This window comes from Phyllostomus hastatus, unplaced genomic scaffold (genome assembly GCF_019186645.2).
Source record: "Phyllostomus hastatus isolate PE091 unplaced genomic scaffold, TTU_PhHast_1.1 phas_contig_40, whole genome shotgun sequence".
Taxonomy (NCBI): Eukaryota; Metazoa; Chordata; class Mammalia; order Chiroptera; family Phyllostomidae; genus Phyllostomus; species Phyllostomus hastatus.
The window spans coordinates 74,303,433-74,327,366 of NW_025333872.1; the positions used below are offsets into that span (position 1 = coordinate 74,303,433).

The following is a 23,934-nucleotide window of genomic DNA, read 5'->3' on the forward strand; positions in this document are numbered from 1 at the left end:
ATTAGAGTGTATACTCGCCACTTAAAATGCTATTAAGAACATGTAAATTAGGAGATCTTTAAAAAGCAATACACATCAACAAAAGGCTTAGAGTTCTTGCTCAGAAGAAGTTGTTTTAACAGTTTCCTACGAGGTCAGTCAAAAAATATCCAACATCCGCGGCCCATCTCGGTGCAGGAGGGATCTACTTTCAGACCACACAGAGCTACAGAGACAGCGGGCGCAGATCGACATTCTATCAAGAAAGAGCCTTTTTTTGTTTTGTTATCATATGACAAGTAGCACTGTCAAGTTTTCACTACGACTTCATTAAAATACCAAGCCATACACACACACAATTTAACACAGCACAAGGGGGACAGGGACATATTTTTCAGAGCTGCAAAATGGCATCTGCAGAATGTCTCAAAGGAATGACAAAGGCACTGCTTTTGCCCTAACAAAGAGAACAATGTTTCCACTAAGACACTACAGGACTATTGCATTTCAATGGGGGGAGAGGGAAAGAGCAGTAAAAATTAACACAAAACAGAACTCAGAGTGTAGAATGACAGTCTGTGGGGGGAAATTAAAGGGACTATTGAGGACACAAGTTTCACTCATTATAGTATGTAAGATTAAAAGAGTGCTTCATGTTTTAAAAATTGGATAATTTCAAGTATCAAACTTACAAAAGAAAAATTATAACTAAAACATTAAAAAATTACTTATCAATTGACTCTACTAAGTTGTTTTTAGATTCATAAACAATGCACTTCTATAATCCATGTTGTTTAAAACAGCTTATAAACAACCTATGCCAGCATTATGCTGAGCAATCTACACATATCATTTCATTTCATTTCTCATGGCAACTTGATATGAGCAATGAATTATCAATGCTTCCATTTTACAGATAAGGCAACTGAGGCTTATAGATATAAAATGACTCTGTATCAGGCAGATCTAAGTTCCAACTCTTTCACCTATTAGCTGTGAGACTTTGCCTTTCTTCCCAACAAACTTTTACTCTGAATTTCAAGACTATCAACATCAACAAGAATTAGACAAACTCTTGTCAAAAATAAGGGAAGAATTTTCCTATAATGATATATTGAAATGGAAAGAGAAGCTTAATAAATTACGGGTGGAGGGGAAATTGGGATATACCTACTCTTAATTAACCAAATATCATTTTCAAAACACTGTTAACACAAAGCTTTAAAATCTCTCTCAGAAAAAAGAGAGAGGAATGTGAAGAGTCAGAGTTAATTACAAAATAAGTATCGGAACACACTGGATGGAGAAAGATCAAAACCGGGACCTTAAGCTGATTATTCCCTACCTTTTATCTGAAATGTATATACTTAGCTATCTTCAGTGGACAATAGCCTAAAAAACAATTTGATGACTTTCTGTATTGTGAGAAAAGAACTTCAGTTAAAATTACGAACAGGAGATTCTGATTAAAGTAAAACCAGTAAATAAGCTACCAATGGGTAAATTTTTCTTGTAACTATTTGTTTCACATAAATTGTTAGTCCTACTTTGAACAGCCACCCTACTGATCTTCTAAACTCCAGTTCAGATCACATCATTCATCTGTTTGGAAAACTTAGCAACTGCAGAAGGAAAACCTAATTCTTCTCATATACACGTTCTGGCCACTCTTCCCCCTATGCTACCCCTCCCTCCTCCAGATGCCCACAGTACTCCCTATGTCTCTCCAGAGCTCAGTGCTTTTCTTCAGTACAAGCCCCGGGCTCCCAGGGAACCCACCCTACTCAACAAGTCTCTCAGGCTCATCCCTGTATCCTCAACAGCAAAAAACACCCGTGCGCAGCAAGTTATTCTTAGTGTATTCGGGTAGAAAGAAATGGATGTATAAGAAAAGAAACTCAATGCACCTATTTTTTCAAACAATTATAATCTCATTTTTTATCATCCAAGACAATCACCTTAACGATTCAATAAAGTAAGCCTAATATTAAATTGAATAGTCCTATAATGGAACAAATATTATTTTTGGCACCTTTATAACAAGAAATCTCATGCCATCTTTTAAGATTTACAGTAGAAAACTGTAAGGGGTGTGGGATATACGTACTATCTTCAGTCTCCATAATTGGTTTTCATGGGTTAAGACTCACCGAAAGAATCATTATCTTTAAAAAGGTATTAAATTCTAAGAAAAGTGACAAGAAAGTAGAAATGACTCTGGAACAATTCCTACATTTATATATTTTAAGGTCCTCCTGAATTATCGTTTTAGATCTGGGAGGAATCCGAAAAAATAATTTAGCCCATCCTTTTTACTACAAATAGTAGAGAGTAAGAAATTTTAAACTGAGCTAAGTGACTGAGGGATCATTTTTTAGAATGTCTGCCAGGTATTTATCTGCATCGACGTAGTAAATCAACCAGGTGATGAGCTCGTGTTTCTAAATGAATTTGCCCATTTTCCCAAACATATTTCCCTCTTGGTATCTTCTGTTCCCAATGAGCCTCACTCTGCTGAGCTTCTGATTCCCTAATGGTATAAAACAGTATGAAAATGTAGAATAGTGGCTATTTTTCTTTTTTAAACTATAGGCATTATCATGATCTCTTCTTCATGCATTTATCACACACAGCAGAAAGCAGAGACAAGGAAAAGTGGAGAAGCGCCTGTCTGAGGCAGCAGTAGCTGTGGCTATCAGAACTGAGACATAAGACAAGAGCATCAAATATAATTCTGTAACCCTTACATGGAAGTCTCAGGATTATTTATGTAAATGCAATATGAGTTTGTCTTCCAGGAAACCTGGCCAACACAAATACCGAAACCCCAAATCTGGGCCACGAAAGCTCTGTGGCTGGTTCCTCACTGGCCCTCACCTCTATTTTCTTCTGCTGTGCAGCAGCACCCTATGAGACAGACTTCACTGATACTCATTTTGTTCTGGAATGAAACTGTAAATAACATAAAAACCTCTATCTTCATGCACTCAAAACAGAGCATCCAAAGAAAAACACCAACTCACACTTACTGGTAACGAATTCACTGAATAAGCACAGATCTCCTCGGAACTCCTGTGGTCTAGGTTTGCGATCACTGCTGCCACTGGAAAAAAACCCAAGGACGCCTGGATTAGGATAAACGCCTTAAGCAGCAGTGCTGACACAATTCAGTTCCTAACTCTTGTGTCAGAGGTGGCCCGGCCCTGGGTCAGGAAGTAATGCAACCAACACTGGAACTGAACAGTAAAAATAAGTATCTCTAGGAAGCAGAGTTCCTTTTCCGATTGTAAAAGTAATTCCCAAATTAATTTACTCTTTTTGCCGAACCAAACAGAAACGGGAAAAATGATTCTAAACAGCCCAAAGAATGTGCAGATCCATCATTACTTAAACACAATGAATTTGAAAGACTTAGGATAAATGAGATCATACTCTAGCAACACATAAAACTTTCTGCAAACACGTCACGCCTATGCACTTCTTTTTTAAGAGAAAAGAACATGTGTGTGTGCCCACATACAGAGACCACACAAGTGTACTTGGTCCATGAAGGGGGTGCGCGCAGCTGCGTGCCTGTGAAGCTGCTGGAATCCGTCTCCTTTTGCATCACATCTTCTGTATCCTGACACTTTCCTACAGTGAACAAGCTGGGAGAGAGGGAGGCTCCCAAGGCCTATTCTAAGGCAAGCAGCTTACAGAAAGACAGAGGGAAAATCAAGCAGCTGATCAGAAAGGAGATTCTTCACATTATACTGAACAAACTTCCTGGTACAACACTAGAGAACAAATTACATACAGCGTTATGAGAAACAGAGCACTGCCAGAAAAAGAAAAAAAGGTTTTTTCTTAATTCTGTTTCTTCCCACTTTAGTCACTCAAGCTATTTCCATCATATTTCTCCAACACTTAAGCTGTCATCTCTAGTGGAGTTCCCCCACCCACTCCAATGATTTGAAAAACTTCTGGAAAAGAACCAGAAGCATAATCAACTTTGCCAAATGACATTCAGATTTGGTCCCCACCCTAGCATTTGGCTACTTAGCCTCATTTCTTGATGGTGTTTTCATTCCTTCTCCTTTTCCTTCTTCTCCTACCTGCAAATACATACAGGAAATTATTTCCTTTCTTTTCTGCTCTTTACTCTTCATATTTTCAACACTAAGTTTCTTCATTCCCCTCACTTCACCTTCAATTCTTCCTCAAGATGCAGAAAGCCAAGAAATGCACAAAGCTGTCAGTAAGTCTTCATGATGCATAATTCAATATACTGAAGATTTCTTCTGAAAGGATTTTTCCAAGAAAAACAGAAACTGAGGATTCCCCCTCACCTGTTTTCCTAGTGTCCCTCCCATCTCACCGAAGTCAAACAGAGGTGAGAGTGAGGCTGAGACTCTGTGTGCCAGTACACTGTCTGCGTTCACAGCAACTGCCTCAAAAAGGACAGTAACTACCACTGACCAAAACAAAATATGTGCAAATCATGCTAGGCTTCTTTTTTCTGCAGAGATATTCCCGCAATCAGTGGTGCCAGCACCACTATCGACTCAGAGAGTAGGGAAGGGGCCACATTCCCTGATTTGCCCTAAACACTCTCAGAACTTTTTTAACAAGTCACAGTACTAACAGTGAGAACCTACAAAGTGCTCCGTTAGTCCTATGGAGACAAGCAAAGTGGAGGGGGAGAGGCAATAGGAAGTCAGAGGAGTGACAACATTCTTTCCTTGAGATGCCGATACTAGACTGTTAACACACAACCCCACAGAAAGTGAACATTCATAAAACATTCAAATTTCAGGACAAGAGTAGAAGAAATGCCATCAGACTGCATGAGTAATTGCCAAAGAAATTACACAGATATGAATTACTACAGGGATTCAGCAAAATATGGCAAATATACTCCCGAGTGGAAGAAAGTGGCATATGAGATAATTAACAATGTGGCAAAACCACTAAAAAGTTTTAAGCGATTTATCAGTTCAAACATGGCTCGAAGAGAGAAACTTCAAATGTGCTTATGCTAAATGTAAAACATACATTTTAACCTCCATTCCTTTCAGGCTTTCATCAAATAACCCTGAAAAAGCAGCAATCCAGTCATATCATAATGGTTTTCAAACTTCTCCAAATCACTTGGGGCAAATTAATTTAACTACACAAGTGTGTTTGGGTCGTCTCAACGTGTCACATTTTTTCATACTCAAAGTTACAGTTCCATGGATTTACCTCTTCTGAGTCAGAAAGCTCTAATATACCTTTGTGAAGTGTCATACTTCGCAAATTCCCCCCAGCGAATAAAGTAATGCAGACTCAACGGCACAGTTAAAGGTATACTGAATAAGTGAAGCCAGTTCTAACTCCGGCTCTGAAAGTTAATAACTTTGAGAAAGTCACTTCACTTCACTAAATTTTCTTATCCATTAAATAAAGAAAGTATAGATTAATTGTCTCTTAACATGCCTAAAATTCTTTTTAACAAGTTACTTAGTATGGCAAACTCTTCACAGATTGAATGAAAATAGGAATCAAAGCAAACATACTGTGAAGTGCATACAAGTTTACTGAAGTATTTATTCTATAAGATATAAATGTAAGATCCAAGGATTAAAAACAACAAAATATTAAGTAATTATGTCTGAAAGTGAGAACAAGGCTGGCTTTTATGATGTTTTCTCTCTATTCCAAATTTTATTCACCAAACATATAAATTTACCATTAAAAAGATCCTATCCCTTGAAACCAAGTTTGACATCTAGAAATCAGAGCTCACCAGCCTCTGCAAAATATGCTGGAACTCAGAGTACAAGCAGAAACACTGCAGTCCAGTCTCCAGTTGGAGGGAAAACAGAGGGGAGAAAACCCTCGACTTTGTTTTCCAAGGCTACTTTTCTCATCTTGTCTCCATCCCTTCCTCCAGCCCCCACCCGCTCCACAAAAATCTCTTGGGAGTGAGTGAACGAAAGTAACCTAAAACCGGAATTTCTGGGACTGTGTGGTTTTCAAAAAGCACTGTATTTTCATCTCCCTACCTCTGCACACACACCCAGAATTGGATTTCATACTTATTTTTGCAACAAAACCTCATAGGAGTGCTTAGAAGTCCTCTAAAAAGAAAAGGGGGAACAAGCAGATGCTTTTTTCGGGGAGGGGGGGAGATTTGGCACCTGTGGAGATGATGTCATTACCAGCCATGGCTCTCAACTGTATCTGGCATGCAGCCGTGGCCAGAATCCCTGAGCCCACCCAATGCTATTTAACGCAAAATACAGTCCTTCTGGCCCCAGAAAACCTCAGTCACACTTGACTGGACTCTACTTAGGAAGCCCTATTTTCACAACTTTTCAGCTTTAAACATTGTTGTAGAACACGGCATCAGTGTCCTAGGAAGGCCAAACTTTGGTGGCTCCCACCTTCATTTACGTCTGGCAGACCTGAGGGGGACTAACTCTGGACGTCTGTCTGCAGGCAGTCTCCTACTCATGATAGGCCCGATTTTGGGTCATTGGCTTAAAAAAAATGAAAGAAAGATAAATGAATCAAAGACATGGGCGAGGTAGGGGCAGACACACTAGGGGAATGAATGAGATAAGGGTGACACAGTGAGGTTGGGGATGAGAGCCTCCATCCTCATTCTGTAAGATGAGGCTAAGAGAACAGAATGCCTGGCTTTCCAGACAGATAAAATAATGTCGACAGAAGGACAGCTTCTGGCAAAGGAAGCACTAAGGAAATGTTAGCTATGATTCTTTTTCCCCACAGAAGCCATCATTAAAGGCAATACTGACTCCCCAAGCATACTAAGAAGGTCCAATTAACCCATAACACATCTCAAAGTAAGTGAAAAGCTAACCACCAATTTTAACACTTCTAAGGAAGACACACAGAAAGGAATTTCAACTGAAACCCATCTGCTCCCCAGCCGAATGAATGGGAGGTGACCCTTTCTGTCACCCTCCACTCATACTAGCCCAGGGAAGAATCCCCCCCAACTCCTCCACAAGGGCCAGCCAAAGAGACAGGGTATGGGCGTGAACTCTGGGAGACTGGGGATGAAGGGCTACAAGAACTTCCTAACTCCTCACTGCGCAATGCCCTGGTCACCTTTCCCTTCCTTCTGAAGAGCCGTTGAACGTAGGCTCCTACTTCCCACCGCCAACACCGGACCAACACGGTTAGGTGTGAAGGGAAACTAGACTCTCGAGATTTTACTATGCATAATAACAGGAAGGTGGCCCAGGGAAATCCAGACCCAATGTTTGTTTTTACTTCCAAAGGCAAGGCTGAAATCACACTCAGATGCTATTTGTTTGTTTGTTTGTTTCTAATGAATCATCAAGGCAGCAAAACAAGAAGCTAGAACTAATATCTCACAGTTCTCAAAACTGTGATAGTCTATTTGATCGTTTACAGAGCTTTGCTACCCTCACGACCCTCTAAAATTTAATTTTCCATTTTCTATCACTAATTATGTATTTTGTGGTTGACCTATGACTGTCTAAGTCGCAAACAGCTCTCTTCCTATGACCCAAAGCACTTACCAAAAGTCCCCTCTCCTCTGTGCCCAGCAGAATCACACGATCTTAGCCCTGGCCCAGGCTCTGGTATTATTCCAATCTATCTCCCTCAGTCTCACAGTGAAGCTGCAGGGACCCACTGTTGAGCCAGAAGCTCAACCAATAGCAGGGTCTATGGGCCGTACTTTTTTTCACACCCCACAATGTTTAACATCTTCCTAGGGAAGTGGGAGCTGAATCCCAAACTTCCACGTGTTTAATGCATCCTAAATAAAATCAGTTTTTATTACCCATACTCTTACTTCTTTCCATAAGGGACAGAGCAGAGAAGTATATATGAGTGAGTGAGAGAGAGAGAGAGAGAGGAGGTGGGGCAATGTAATGTTAGCTTGTTCCTACTTAAAAAGCAAATCTCAATGAGCCTGTCTTCCTCACCATCTCAGTCACCCATTCCCACGGTCATACCCCATGCAATGGCTTTCAAATTTTTCCCACTGTGACCCACAGCAAAATATTTACATCTCATTCTGGTTCATAAATACACAGCAAACACACCAGTTTTAATGGAAACCAAAGTTTTCAAAAGTGTGATCCACAATGATCAGAAAGAAAGCCCAAGCTCAGGCAATCTATGCTAAATCCAGCCCCAACCACGGCCCCCCCTCAGTGAGCCTTCTCCATCTCAGCAGAAAAAGAGCATCTCTTTCCCCTCCCAAAGGGGAAGCTCTGCACTGTGGCAGCACTGCAGCCAAAGAGGTTCATCTGAAGCATAATAAAAGTAATTGAAAACTTTTCCCCAAGGGTAAAAATTCTTTTAATTCACATAAAAGTGCCATATATGCTAGATAAGTCCCGACACTCGTGCTATTTCTCCTACTGCATTTTCTAAATGCCCGTCATGGCTTCCTAAAATTATTTCTTGAAAACTCCTGCCCTAGACCTATAATCCTACCATTGTCTCAATTTCATGCATCCCAATCTCTATCTTCTACCTTCCCAGCTCAATCCCTCTTGAAACCCAACTTCAACAACTCTTCGACCCTGAGCAGTCTGTGCCCCTACTACCTCCCCATGCCTTCTTCATCACCCTCCTTTGGCGGCTTGGAATCCACAGGGACAATTATATCCTGAACTCTCAGCCCCACACTCGTCCAGAACCTCTCGTGCCCTGTGGTTCTAGCTAATTCTGGCCTTACTTCACACTTGCACCCATGCAGCCTAACAAAAATAACTATGGTAACTTTTCTCAGTTGAAATTCCCAGTCACAATCTTTGAGAACTCTTAGCAATCTTCAGAAATCCTATGACAGTACCCTAGTAAATCCACACCCCACTTTCCTGGTCATAGATTTCACACATGAATATAAAGCAAAAAAAAAAAAAATTACAGGCAAAAGATATGGCACTGGAAATTGGATCTTCCTATGGTCTGAGCCACAATCTACATATAGCTGTCCTCTACTAAGGAAAGCCTGATATAATTGAACAAAGTCAATGTTATAAATAAACAAAAGTTACTAGCCTTTTGTTAAAAAACAAAACTGTCCAGTACAAGGCTGACTTCCAATATTAGTAGGTTTAAGGGCACTTAACCATTAAATAATAAAAGAAAAACCCTATTTACTCTCAAAAAAGTGTTTTTATTTTCTCTTCTTTGATGAAAATGTTTGGTCATATTCTATCTTTAATTTTCTTACCAAAGTAGTCCATGTGCAACTCTGCCATTCCTCCATAATCACTATCAGGCATCAACAGTTATTGTCCAGACATAATTTGTTCAACCACGCAAACACCTGTGCAGTCAGCCGTGTTCAGTTTTCGAGAGGCGAGTCCAATGGCTTGGCCACGGTGATAAGCACTAGTGCCCTGTTAGTGGGCCTCTTTCTGAAAGAAAGCTTTTTCCATAATTATTTCTACTTTGAATCAAATTGTCTAATAAATGCTTTCATACAGTTCAACAGGCAAATGAAACACACACATTACAGAGTTGCTATTTATTCTAACCTAGGCCACTAGCAGTGACACTAATGCACATAAGAGAACGAACCCCAGAGTAAAATGGAGCTGTGTCTCCTGAAATTTGGGGACCAGTTGAAGGGAAGGCTAAGAAAGCATATCTGCCCAAGCCCAGAATTCAATGTGCTACAAGAATGCTGCCACAGGAAAATCACTGCTGGTCTTCAGGGCTCATGTCTATCACTTTCAACTTTGGTTCTTCCTGGAGGGGGGAACATACACAACTAACACAGTTAAGAAGTCTAGATTGAAATCACATATGCCAGCAAATATGCAAATTATATTCCAGAACATGCAAAGGCTACAAGCCCTGCAGTGTAAGGAGATAATTTAGCTTGGAGGTAGAAGGCATGAACACCACTTAGACCTGCAGATATGGCCAAGGCCACAGTTAGCCTACCAGCCTGTCACCCAGACTATCAACATTAAAAAAAAAAAAAGGCACAGCACAAGCCACACCAATATGGTCATGCTCACATAACAATTCCTACCTTCACTTACATTCTGTCCGCAGCACCCTGTCTGGCAAACATCCTACACCTGTCTTCTGTTACTTAGTTTTAAGATTACTAAGGTGCTTGCTTCTCCTTTTCCTCCACCATTCACTCACTCAATAGTTAGCAGATGGTCTCTATGTACCCAGCACTGTGCTATACGTAACAGCCTAGTAAGAGACAGAGAGAAATAACTACAGAAAGCAATCTGGGGGGGAAAAAAAGCATAACAGAAAATGGAGTTAGGTAAAATTAGAGCCCATATCTGAAAGATAAGGAGCAAAGAAAGAAGGTAAAGAATCTCAAGTACTTACAAAGGCATCCAAATAGAACTAATAGTTGCTCCTTCCAACTTTTTACATTTAATCAAAATCACAAAGGTTAGGCCCAAGAACTCGAGATAAAACAAAAGCATCAATTTCTTTAACAGGTAGTTATCTGACAGGTAGAGGACACGGAGATTTTAGATACTGGACCCAGAGATTTCTTATTTTAAAGATTATCTAAAAATTCCACTTATTCATTGAATTTGCTTTGTTTATAAAGCTATTTAATTAACCCTTGACTATACAGATACGTGTGAACTTACATATATTACTGTTGGGAACCGCCCTGCCTGGTATCAGAAGCTGTAACCCCCGCCTAGGCTAAAGGAACGCCCTTGGAACAGTAAGCCAGCAAGGAGACAAGCTTATCTCCCTGGCAGGAGCACTGCTTCTGCTCCTTCATACCTCACCCTGCCTGGCCCCCAATGCTTGGTCGGTTAGCCAATGACAGGTAAGATTCCCCAAGGGGGGAATGACCTAAGACAGGCACGATCACGTGGGAGGCCCCCAAAAGAAGGACTTTGGGGGCTATGGCAAAAGGGGGTGATGGACTCCTGCCCTTTGGCTTTGACAAAACCCGAGTCCTCCTGCTCTGCAAGAAAATCTCTTAATCTCTTGGCTGCCTTACTTCCCTTGCTCCACCTAAGCCTGAAACAATGACAGGGTGGTACTGCCCTGTGCTGGAAAGGGCGGATTCCCCGTGTGATCAGGCCTAAGAAAGAACATGTAAATTCCTGTGAAACCTTCTTTGTTTAGAATGCTCTCAGTTGAATGAGAAGGGTCCAAGGAGGAAGTTAGTTTGTTCCTTAAAGTCTTACAGCTCTTTGACCCTGACTCAAAATAGACCCTCAGAGTTTCTTGTTACCTATTGTTTGATCCTTACTTCCTTGCAATGAGTAATATGCTTTACCTGAATATTTATGCAAAACGAACCCAATAAAAGCCAGTTTGGACGGTAAATCAGCGCGCTCCCCACTAGAGGGGGTGGCCATTCCGTCCCTACTTCTCCACAGAAACTGATCTGTCTCTGTGCATGTTTTTTCTCGAGTTTCAACGTGCCATCCACAGCGTTCCGTGATCACTGCTGGCCAGTGACCCACGCTTCATATTACTCACAACTGCATTTGCTGGTACTCATTGTGATCATGAAAGGCACACTAGGACTTTTTCATCCCTGTCAAAACTTTGGTGAACATCCCTTTCATTCCTCTGCTTCTCCTCCACCCCAAGCCAAGGCAGGTCATATAACATTCTGAATAGGCAATTATTTGTGACTAAGATAATGTGATCTCTTCTAAGTGCGATAGGGGGTGAAGGTAAGGAAGCCACTGAAAAACAAAATCCAGTATGATGCCAACTTGAATGATCTGGCTTGGGGTAGGGTGAGCAGATGGACAGCCTCTTCCTCCACCTCTAGAAGGGACGAAAAGCTTGCCTAGTTACCATTGAGTTATTGTATTTCGTTATGAAAACAAAACTGTCCTAAGACAGAAACAGTTCTTAGTTAATCAGATTTGGTCACTGCCCTATGTTAGCCAAATCAGGGTTTTTCAACCCCTGCGCTATTGACATTTTAGCCAGATAGCTGTTTGTTGTGAGAGGCTCTATCCTGTACATTCTAAAATGTTTAGCAGCATACCTGGTCTCACTAGATGCCAGTGAGGTGCCCTCAACACATGGCAATCAAAAATGTTGCCAACATTGCCAACCATTCTTTAGGGGGACAAAAATAGCCCACCCCAACCCCCCTTACGAAGGACTATGCTAGATTAGAAGCATCAGGCTACTTACTAAATAAACAAAAAAGAAAAAAATCACATTGATAAACAGAGCAAAATATTAAGAAAAATGTTATGTCTTAACCAGCTATCATCTGCATGTTAATAAAAAGCTAATATAGATATCTCCAACCAAAGAGAAAGATCAAATCACGACCAAAAAAAGTAAAGGTCCAATGCATTTAAATAACAACATGCTTGTGTATGTATGCTGGTAACTGCCCGCTCAGACGACCAGAGCGAAGGATTAGATACACAGAAGGTCAGGTGTGGTGGAAGCAGCAACTGAAAATAGAGCTTAGTGAAAACGTTAAAACTAAATCAAACCAAACCTCTCCTCATTCTGTATATCCAAGCCCATTCTACCAAAAGAAAATTTTAACAGATTTTAATTTTACTAATGAAAATTTGAAATACTAACTGTTTTAAGATATTTAGGAACGCACAGACAAAACTCCAAATCCTGGCTCCGACCATTACATTGTCAGGACATTTAAACACTCTCTGAGCTGTCTCCCTCATCCAAAGAAAGTGAAAAACATAACCAATAACAAGGACATCAGCATGATGCCTGGCACACTCTCAGTACTGTTAAGTGGCATCACCAGTATTACTTATATATATATTTTACAAACATACATCTAATGCAAAGCCCCACTGGACTAAGAGAAAAGCACATTTCTAAAAAGTTAACTGGGAGACAAAACAATCCTGTAAAAATGCACACCTTAGATGCCAGATTTACCTACACTTTTTTAAGATAGGAGAAAAATGGATTACCATCCAAGCTCACAGTTACAATAAAAGCAAAATATAAATGCTGCCCTTTTTAAAACATAACACATTATGCACTACTTGTGCTAACTCCAAACATACATATTTCCTAGGTTTTTATCCAAATCAACCAAAACATCCTTTTAAGCAGCTGGGTTTAAAAATGCACCATTTAAACTTCCCATAAATCCTAACAATCAAACAGAAAAGAAGAGCATTTTCTCACACATACCCAGAGCCAGTCTGTAGCTGCTGTTTTGCCTCACAGAAGTTGTTTTCTAGCCACAAGCTACTACAAATTGTTCAGACCTTTTGGCAGCAACACAGGAAACTGCCCTTTTCACCCTTTCTCCCACAAAAATGTAGTCAATTTCTAGGCAGGCCCATCTCTCAAGGCTACTTGCTTTATGGAGCCAAATGCACATGATTTTTCATTTAGTAATAAGAAGGGCCCCAAATATTTGGCATTTTTTGTGAAGAAAACTGAAAGCAAATCACCAAAGACCTGTGGGCAAAGCCCTCTATTAAATCAGCTCATAAACGTGCTACACCATACTTTCCACCAACACTGGAAATTTATAGGGTATTTGGCATCCCAGCTGTTTCTGTTTTATCCAAATCGTCCAGGATGCAATAGGCAACATGTGAAGCTATTTCCTGAGGTTTCATTGTCCTTGACTTCCCACTGTTCTCAGCTTGCCTGTTTCAAGTGGATAAAATAGGTACATATATCTTTTGCTTAAAAAATAGACAAACAACCTCAAATCTTCCCTTCCCTCTAAATCTGGGGTTTTCCTACAATCTAAAGGATTACATAAAAGTATTTGAGCAAAGACAGTCACCACGACAAAGCTGAAGTTCCCTCTCAGGCCTTCTCTCAGTTTTTCATTCAGGCATATAGAATCAGTCTACAATTTTCTCCTTCAATAATTTAAGCGAGGGCAAGGGGAGGAGGTGGTAACTTACAGCTGTAACATATTTAACTTCAAGAAAAAAACAATATTGTCTTTTAAATGCAAAATTTAAAAAAAAAGAATCTCAAAAATCATTTGGCTTAAAATCTCACAGATGGTAATTTATTTTAAAAAAATTAAAAACCGAAATGGCAAAAAGCCATCCCAGGTGCAGTTACTCACAAAATGTAGCTGGACGCTACCCTGCCCTGAGAGAGTCAAACCCCCAGATTTCATCTGGTGAACCAAACTCACACTTCAGATTGAAAATCATCCCAGTATTTTCTGTGGATCATTTTCTGCCCCCCCCAAAATGACCTGCAACCTCAAACAAGTTCCAATAATGATGCAAATGCAACTTTTCTCAAAGGGCAAAATAGCAAAAATTGTCCAAAAACCACAACAGACAAAAATGATAAGCAACGGAACATCCATTCAACTATACACAGCATTACTCTGATTTAATAAAAGATCATCAAGAGTGTTTCTGAGAGTCCAATATTAACACTAATTTTAAATATACCTAAATTAGAAATTCAAAGGAAAATTCTTATGTGTCTACTAAGACCTGGCTTGCCTGTATCTAATACAAGTAACACACCTTGTATTTCGGGAATCTTTCCAATTTAAACAGATATACTGCGCCTGGAGCAAGCACTAATTGCAAACATGTTTACCATTCACTGCTTCCTTTAACTGAGAATAAACTGGACCATCTTTCATCTCCATAAACAAAACAATATCAAGGAGATTACACAGTACTACTTATCAATTTATCAGCATCTTCAAAGTACACTCTGACTGATGGAGATTTATTCACTCCGTGGGTCTTAGGGAGTCCCGTGTGCTATTCAACACCAGCATGAAACGGCCTATCTGGCAATCAACAAAGACACAACAAAAGCATTTCCTGAGCTAACTGTCCACATCTCACACAGCTTATTTTGGAGTAAACAACAACAGAACAGCTGCCCAAGGCTATCCACAGGTATATCATGAGAAGTCAATGCACTGAAGTTTACTGTTCAAGTACAGGGTTTATCTGGTCCATGTTAGAAAAGTTCAGCCTAGGAAAGTTTGCTTCAGATTAGAGGTAAATGGGCAATGAAGAAATTTCTTCACTACTGCTCATTTTTAAATTTATCACACCACTAGAAAACCTACCTTAAGATATAATTGGACTTTTTCTAAACAGCAAAAGAGATGAAAAAATGTAGAATCAGTCACCAATTTTTCAGTTTTCATCCCACCTCCAGCCTACATTCATTTAGGATGTATGGCGCAGCTGCAATATTTAAAGAGCACACAGCTAACACTGAGAGGGATAAAGATGCACACGACAGAGATGTATTTATTACCAAATAGGTTATGTCTGCACCTGTACTTACACACACAATAAGTTGAGGATGCTTTGTTTGCCTGTGTGTTTTTTTTTAAGTATCTATGTGATTTACTTCATACATGACAAGAGCACTAACGGCCCTTCATGTGTCTAAATGAAAAACTACACATTTGGCTTCAATAAAACCAGCAGTTTCTTGAAGATACGTTCCAGCTATGAATTGTCCACATTTGTGTGCCGGAGAGGGTGAAAAGGGCAGTTTTCTGTGCTGCTGCCAACGGGCTGAACCATTCGAAGTAGTTTGTGTTAGAAAACACCCTGCTACAAAGAGAACTGTTAACTTCTAAGCTGGCTTGGTATACTTGTGCGAAATAATCTGATTTTTCTATTACACTTTTTCCAGTAAAATGCTTCCCTGGAACTTTATAATCATGTTTTTAAGTAATCATGCTAGTGAAAAGAAGATCTGAAAATAATGCTTACCAGGTTAACGGAAAACCAATTTCAGCACACGTCTAACTTATGAGCATTAAAAGCCTTTCTACTCTTCTCCAACCACAATTAATATAGTCCTAATTTTGTTCAGGTATTCACTTCTGGAACGTTCTTCCTGAGTTCATCCTGCAAACATTTACTAAACGCAACACACACAACACCCCCCACCAGGCAATGTGTTCACTGTGGAGAATACCAAAATGCACAAGAAAAGCTCACAGCCCTTAAGAAACCGATCTAGTAAAGGAGAAAAGGAGAAAAGGAGAAAGGCAGAATTCTTAGGCTGGGGGTTGGGATGGGATAGTAGGTAGAGAAACTGTGTTTGTTTTTCATAAATTCACTGGATGATTCTTGCGCATACTAAGGTTTAAGAATGAAAGCTTAATACTTAAAGTCTGTGTTCACGCCTCCCCAAAAAGGCAATAAATCTATGTCATTATTTACTGAAAAAAGAAAAGCTCACCACAACTACTATGACTGCGTTTAAAGTATTGCCATTCTGGTGCATAAATAAAGTATACCTAGATATCAAACTGAGTGTGGAAAAATATAAAACTATTATAAAAAGAACTAAACTAGAAATCAGAAAGGCAAGTCCAATTACTGCCACTTAATTTGAATAACAATAAAATCCTGCTCTCCTTTATCTCAAAAAGTAATTAGATTAAGTTGCAATCCGTATATGAACATGTTTTGCAAAGCATTTAAAAATTTGTCGTACACCCTTGGTCAATGAACAAAATGGGCAATGAAATAGTGTTGACTCATTTTTAAAAATCAATCTTTATGCTTCCAGAAAATCACATATAAGCGGAACATATTTGCCAAGGTTTGTATATCTCAGTGGCTGCAGGAAGTGACATTTTTTGTGTAGTTTCAATATTTTATATTTTATATAAATATCACCACATTCATAGTCTGCTGTGTTTTCAAGTTTTACTCATATATGTAGCTCTATGTAGTTCATACATGCAGGTCATTCTTTTTAACTCCTATATGGCAAAATGAAAATCATTGATAGTGCCTGTCTCATAAATTGAATGTGGTGTTTAAATGACTCAAAACATTACAGTTGGCCCTGGCCTGTGTTACCCAATTGACTGGAGCAACATCCCATAACCAAAAGGTTGCAGGTTTGATTCCTGGTCAGGGCACATACCTAGGTTGCGTGTTCAGTCCACAGTCCAGGTTCATTCAGTCCCTGATCCAGGTGTGTATGGGAGGCAACCAATTGGTGCCTCTCTCTCACACTGATGTTTCTCCCTCTTCCTTCCTTTCCCCTTTTCTCTCTCTCTAAAAAGCAACAGTAAAATGTCCTCAGGTGAGGATTAAAAAACACTCTAGCTGTATTACAGTACATGGTACATAGTAATCTGTGCTAGCTGCCATTATAAAAATAGTGTGATCGCCATTGCTATCCATTCCTAGGGGGTATTCCCCATCAATTATTAATAATGTCATTGTATGAGCCCTTTAAAAGTTGAATTCTCTACTACTAACCTCTGGTGGATATCAAAGATATTAAGTAATCAAGTATGTCACTGGGTAAAATTCTTGTGACATCAGCATACTAGAATCAACTCTTGAACAGGGTTTTCCTGAAGACAGGAATCTTTATCTATCTTGTAAATCACTTTATTCCTATTACACTGCTTGGCACCAATACATATTTGTTGAATAAATGAATAAAAAAGTAATAATCTCAAACAATTTAAAAGCAAATGAAGATTATGTTATATCCTGGAAAATTATGTTGAATAAAAGTTCCATAAAGTAAAAGAATGCCAAAAGCAATCCTTCCATATTAATAAATGATATACTGCTATTTTAACATGTGTGACTATTAAGCAGTAAATCAAACACTTAAAAGATTTTATTCCATCCACTACCCTAAAAGTTTACATAGCCATGATGACCTAAAAATCATCTGAAGGATGTAATTAGCTTTACTGTGTTGTTTCTTTTCCCATTGCCCTTCATCGTCCCTCCAAAATTAGCTCCATCTAATCTTTAGTGAGCCAAAGATTTCAATGAATATAAATACAAACAAGAACTCTATGTCTACAGTACTATTTAACTTTCCTTTCATATCAAATAAACATTTTTAAAAGCAAATAGTGGAGAAACTTGCCAATGTATAAGTGGCAGTCAGCCATTATTTTTTCACTCATTCAGAATCTATTTATTGAACATTCCCTATGACTCAGGCATTGGGCTAGACTCTGAGAAAAAAAGGAGGAAGGTAAAACACAGCGCATGTCCTCAAAGTGCTTCCATTCACGATTAGAGGCAGACGTAAAGACAAAATTCCGAAGTGATATGGAAGGTCTCCCACACAGGCAGAGTCACAGAGAAAGGAGAAACCAGCTGCTGCAGGGGCGAGGACAGTACAAGAAAACTCCATCAGGATGACCACCCTTTCCACCACATTTTGAAGGTCAGTACAAGGCTGACAGGTCAGGAAAAGGAAGAACAGGCAGAGGGAGTAACAGCTACAAAAGCCCAAGCCCTGGAGCAATATGAGTACTCTGTAATTTGGCATCACTAAAGCATAGGGTTTATAGTTGAAACTGTGAGGAAATGAGGGCATGGAGCTGCCAGGAAGGAGGCTGCTCACCAAAATGGATCTTACGTTCAGGCCAAGGGAGAGGGCTAAGGCACTAGTAAACGGCCCCTGCTGAAGGGGTTCCCATAACTAGGTACTTGTGTCCCAGAATGGGACAGATGGTGAATAAGCAGGAGTCACAGAGCTCAGGTCAGCTAGAGAGCTATTCACTAGCACACAACCACTTATGTTTTAACAATCAAGTTACTGGACTATACCAAGAGGTCTCTGAGGGCATGGACCACCATGTGTTATTCAAATTTATTTCCCAAAGGTCTACTACCACAATTCCTTTATATACCAGATGGCAAAGGCCTACGATGCACTACAAACTATACAAATAAGCACTGGGTGGGCAGTCATGAGTCTTATACTGTCCCATCCCAACTACTCCTGGGGCCTCCCTGAGAAAGTGATATTTAAAGGCAATACCTGAGGATGAGAAAATGCCAGCTGTAGGGTTTTGTTTTTATTCTCTGCTCATATCCTCATTTGATATTTGACAATGAGTTAACCCCTATTTAATACACTTCAATTTAGATTCAAAGACATCCTTCTCTGAATTCTCCTGTTTCTTAGTCCGCTCCCTCTACACCCCTCATTTTGTACGGTGTCATTCCAAAGCTCAGTCCAGCCCACTTCCTTCTCCACTGGAGGCTTCATTCTATTTTGCTTATTTCAAGTTTGCTTTGTTTTTTTCTAAGCCATAGGCCTTTTTAATTGCTTTCATATAAACTATCTAACTGAGAGGCAATGAAGTATAGTGGTTAAGAGTCTAAGTTCAGTAGTCAAACACCTACGAGTCCCAACCCACCCTTGGGAAGTATGTGATCTTAGCTGCCCTCTAAGCCTGTTTCCCCTCCCATGTAACAGGGGCAAAGGTACCCAATTCCTAATTTATTTTCAAGATTAAATGAGATACTGTATAGAAAAATACTTAGCATAATACCACGATGTTAGCTATTTTGTTATTAACCATTAAACAAATGTCCTAAGGAACTTAAGGCATGAATTATTACCTTTTTAAAACAGACTTCAAGATCACAGCTATTATTTTTAATGGAGTCTACTCAAACGTACATTCTGACTAAATCGATCACCAAAATCACAGTATATACCCACTAACCCATATTCATTTCCACTTGCATGATCTATTTTGGCTTTGCCAAAAGCTTTCACTTCTAAGTTGTCTCTAACTCCATCTTCTCTTTTACCCACATGCACTATAACTAGCATCCGTCACCTGTTCTTTGCCAAGGTCAGCAGAGTAATCCCTTTGTCTTCATCACCACAGCAAACCCTCTACTCCGAGCCCTGTAAGGTATGGAAATACTGTACAAGAAGCAAGACAAGCTCAGAGCTGGAATATCACTGTGAACCGAAGCTAAGCTCCTAAACTGGCCTCCTGGCTTACTTCCCTTCCAGCAGTCTTGGACTATTTCAACTGCATGCAGTTCACAGGGGCAAAAGGAAACCTTTAACAGCACAGAAAAACCAGCATGAAGTGGATCAAAGCAGTTGTACAAAATCACCTAAAAGATACCAAACAGCCCCCACATCACTAAAACTCAAGGTGCCGTGACTGAAATTATTTAAATGACTTAAGAAAAGTTTTTCAAGCTTAAGAGTGATCAGCAATGAGTAGACGGATTTTCAGAAGGATAGAGTGTTATAGTCAGCCTGAGTCCCTTCTGGCAAGAACAGCCTTATTGTGAGGATGGATAAGGACAGGGGCTGGATCCATGTTGTTGATCCTGTGTCAACAAGACAGAGCACCTAGCGCAGGAATGGGCAGATAACAAATACAAAAATAGCACTGAGTTACTCACAAGTCTTCCCTTATCACTATAGTTCTGATTCCACACTCACAACTCACCACCTGACAGTGTGCCAGCCGCGTGGTCAACACGCAGAACACACACTAGACAGGATAATGTACATATTTATTCCTTTTGCCCACTATATTTCCCACTAAGTTGACATTCTAATAAAAAGGTTAATTATTTATTTGTAGGAGTTGGGCTTTTGTTTTTGCTTTTGTTTTCTTGCTTGATGGGGAAGAGGAACAGCATGCTTCAGTTTTCCCAAGCCCCAGTGTTAAAAAGATACTGATCAAATTTGTGTCTCTAAGGCAGAGGCTCAAACTCAGGACCACAGTCAACGGAGCAACATTAATGTCATGCCATGAGAGAAGCCACTGTGTGCCGACAGGCCTGTCTGTCCTGGAGGACAGCACCGATTCAGGCCGTTAACACCAACCACCCCGTACATCTATGACAAGTCATCTTTTCAAAATGCTATTTCATCTTGCCAGAGCTTAGCAGCTCCAATGGACCCTTGTTGTCTTTCAGATCAAATTTTAACTCCTCTAGCCTGTAAGGCAGGTCCTCTCTACCCAGTCCTCCAGCCACAGTGCTGCCCCCCGCATTCATCCCAGTCTCGGCCCAGACTGCATCATTTCACCATGGCTCTTCTGTTCCCAGCACCTCCTTTCCCAGTCAGTTCTTCCCAAACTTCTTCCATCACTGTAAATTCTTATAGGTGCCTCAATAATACGTACTGCTGGTCTTAAAATTCCTCTGTCATTGTTTTAGTTATTTAGCTCATTGTCTAACACTGTATAAGCTCAAGTACAAAAATTCTTACCACTTTCATATCCCTCATTCCCAGTACATACTATGTATGGGACCAGACAAAATACACAGGAAAAATACATGTTTCTGTAATGAATAAAAGGTATTTGATAACAACCAAATACTAAAGTTAAATTTCCAGTCTACATTAGGGTTGGATTTTGAATTTTTTTTTCTTTCTGCAAGCAAGAGCCACTAGATATAATTCTTTCCTTTAAATCAGAACCACACTTAGTCATAACAGTGAGGCCTACAGTTCAGACTCTCATCTTAGTATCACATCCAAGTATGTAATACAACAAAGCCGACAATAAGGCACTAAGCTTCCTCTCCACAGGGCCAGACCTCGACATGACTGTTACAGCTCCCCCTGGAACAAAGACGATTGGGTCTCAGTGGGTTGTTGCCTAGGAAGTCAAACAATTACTGCCCATTACCTCACACACCTGCAGAGACCCAAACATTCGCCAAGATACAAGGCCAATGGTAAAAGCAGCCAATGAACAACAGTGATCCCATGAGCCAAACATCACAGCAATAGGCCTGGCAACACTCTAAAAAGTTTACACGGACATCAGATCAGCAAAAATGAAATACTTGTGTTATTTAAGTTCTTATCCCAATGTTTACCTCAAGATAACACCTCACTACAAAACAGTAGCTTTTTCATGTTTCTTTAATGAAGGACAGACCTTTAACCCTTATTCAGTGTCCATGCCCTACAGTGATTAACCCTTTTTGCATCACATTAGAAAACATGTAAAGCAATTGTGATTTTTCATAATTGTTCACAAAAAGCTCTGTGTATGTGCAATTTCCTAGTAAACGGGTGTTTGAAAACAGCATTGCCTTAAGATAGTCCCCAAACTGGGAAAACTTCAATTTACTGAGGAAAAAAAAAATCAACAAAAATGTATTGAGTTCCTAAGCTAGTAACAGACAAATTTAACAATGAACATGAATTTAATTTCCCCTCCCAAAATTTAAAAGAATTGTCTAAAAAGTATTTATTTGTGTTTGTAAGAGTTTCAGACTATTCAAAGGTCTGAACTTTCTGCTGATACCCAATTTTAAATAGTTTATTCAAAACTACCAGGAATTGAAACATTTCCAAGGAAGTCAAAGTGAAAATTCTGCATCATAACTTCTATCATTAGTGCCTAAGCAAAAACTCAAACATCTACCATGTAGTAGATTTATTTGGTGGCTGCCAAGATAACTGAAAAAGATCTGAAGAAAAAAAAAAAAAGTAAAGAGAAAGCCAGAGTTCCAACATGTTTTAGTAAATTAGATATCTGAGTTTAAAAGCCAGCAGTTACAATTTATGGAGCTGGCTTGTCCTTTACTAATGCTATGAACAAAGGTATGGGTGGTATCAAGTCAACAGCTCACATTACCAATCACTCCAGAGCAACGTCAGGATTTCCGACACCTTCTAAGAATTAATACCTGTTTTAAAAGACTATTTCCAGAGAAGACAAAGCAATTACTAGGCCCCTTAGAAAAGTATAAGCCAAACAAGTCCTTCATGATAAAGGCACAAAGCCGTTCTCTGTCTTGTGTACAGAATTCACTCCCCACCTCGCCCCTGAGAGACTACCTAGTCACGTGCTATTTCATCCAACAGATGACAATATTCCTCAGTGTGACAATTTTGTTCTCCTGGGAAAAAAAGAGAGTGCATACTAGACATTACAAGTCGACTCTGACTGGTTTATTATTTTAAAGGGAAAATGTTAACTATAAATGTTTGATGGAATCATTAAAGTGTATCCAGTACTTTGAAAACTACGATACTTTACTGTTTTAAGTACATGTCCTTCACCAAAGTAGCCCTCAGACAACATAACATTTTATGTCTCTATAATAAGAAGAAAAGTTCATGAGGCTGAGGCCGAGGCCTTCTCTGTTTGCTCAGGAGTGAAAAGCTTAACAGTTTATTCTACAAAAATCTGAAAATATCATCCTACTCCCCATTTGAGTATTTGTGAAAAAGTGTTTTAAGTAAATTCCACTAGTCAGATCTGAAGAATCACTTGGAAAAATAGTACATCAATCACTGTCCTTCCAAAAGCTAAATTTACATTCTACAATTTCATTGTATGGGAATAAATTTTTAAAACATGCAGAAAGAATCAGAGCTATCATAGCTCTATTTGTAAATTACCAAGTTAATTCCAGAAATTAAAAGTACATTTCATCCATGAAATCCTGAATATGATTCACATGTCAAAGAATGACTTAGATTTTATACATTTACTTTGGAATCTTTGAGAAGCCTGTCAAATTACAAAGCAACTGCTTGCATAAACATTCCAGGGACATTTAACTACTATCAAACTGCAGGAAAGTTGATCCTTAATAGGCCACAGATGTTGGTGCCATACTACCTGAAAGTCTGAACCAAGATTTGATTGTTCTAAGCCCTTTATCCAACAGTGAAATCCTCAGGGGAGGATTGATTTGGTTTTTCCATGCAACCCTCCCCACAACCAGATGAGAATAGTATGTGCCTAGCAGCCATCCACAAACACATGTATCCATACAGTCAGCCTTTCTCCCTCTCCCTGCCTCCCTCCCTCCCTCCCCCCCTCACACACACACACACACACACACACACACACACACACAAGGCTACTGACTACAGGGCCTGTCTGCTTCCTTAACAACTGGGCATGTGGCATCTCACAGCATGGCTGGGCTCAGCTGCTTTCCCTGCTGCCTGAACCTCCTGCTCTCACCACTGCCTTTTGCACCCTTGGTTTTGGCAAAACTGTATCAGCAGGCTCCTGCTAAAAGTATTTCTCCATTAACTAAATAGCCAGAATTTCTCTCAAGCATTTACTTCAGTATTAAATAATTGTGTTAATCTGAATCATGTATATAATGACTTCATCAGATTCATCTCATAAAATACACTCATAATCACATATAATTACTTGTAGACAGCAACAGCTGCTAATAAATTAAATGACATCTTCTGCCTAGAGGTACCAAAGGCTCTAACTGATTCGCAAGTTTATAGAGA

The 23,934-nt window shown here is 39.6% G+C and overlaps 1 protein-coding gene across 14 annotated transcripts in view; it reads right to left on the reverse strand.

Annotated features, from left to right (window-relative positions):
* Positions 1–23,934, reverse strand: part of EPB41L2 (erythrocyte membrane protein band 4.1 like 2) — a 207,954-nt gene that overhangs the window by 151,458 nt on the left and 32,562 nt on the right. The window contains exon 2 of one of the 14 annotated variants that reach the window (XM_045843879.1): positions 3,009–3,082. The exons of 12 other annotated variants lie outside the window; for them this stretch is intronic. The gene's annotated coding sequence lies outside the window, so the exon portion shown is untranslated. Of the gene's footprint in view, positions 1–3,008; positions 3,083–13,110; positions 13,147–23,934 lie in introns of those variants that run through there. One more of the 14 variants, XM_045843881.1, reaches the window with a different exon arrangement.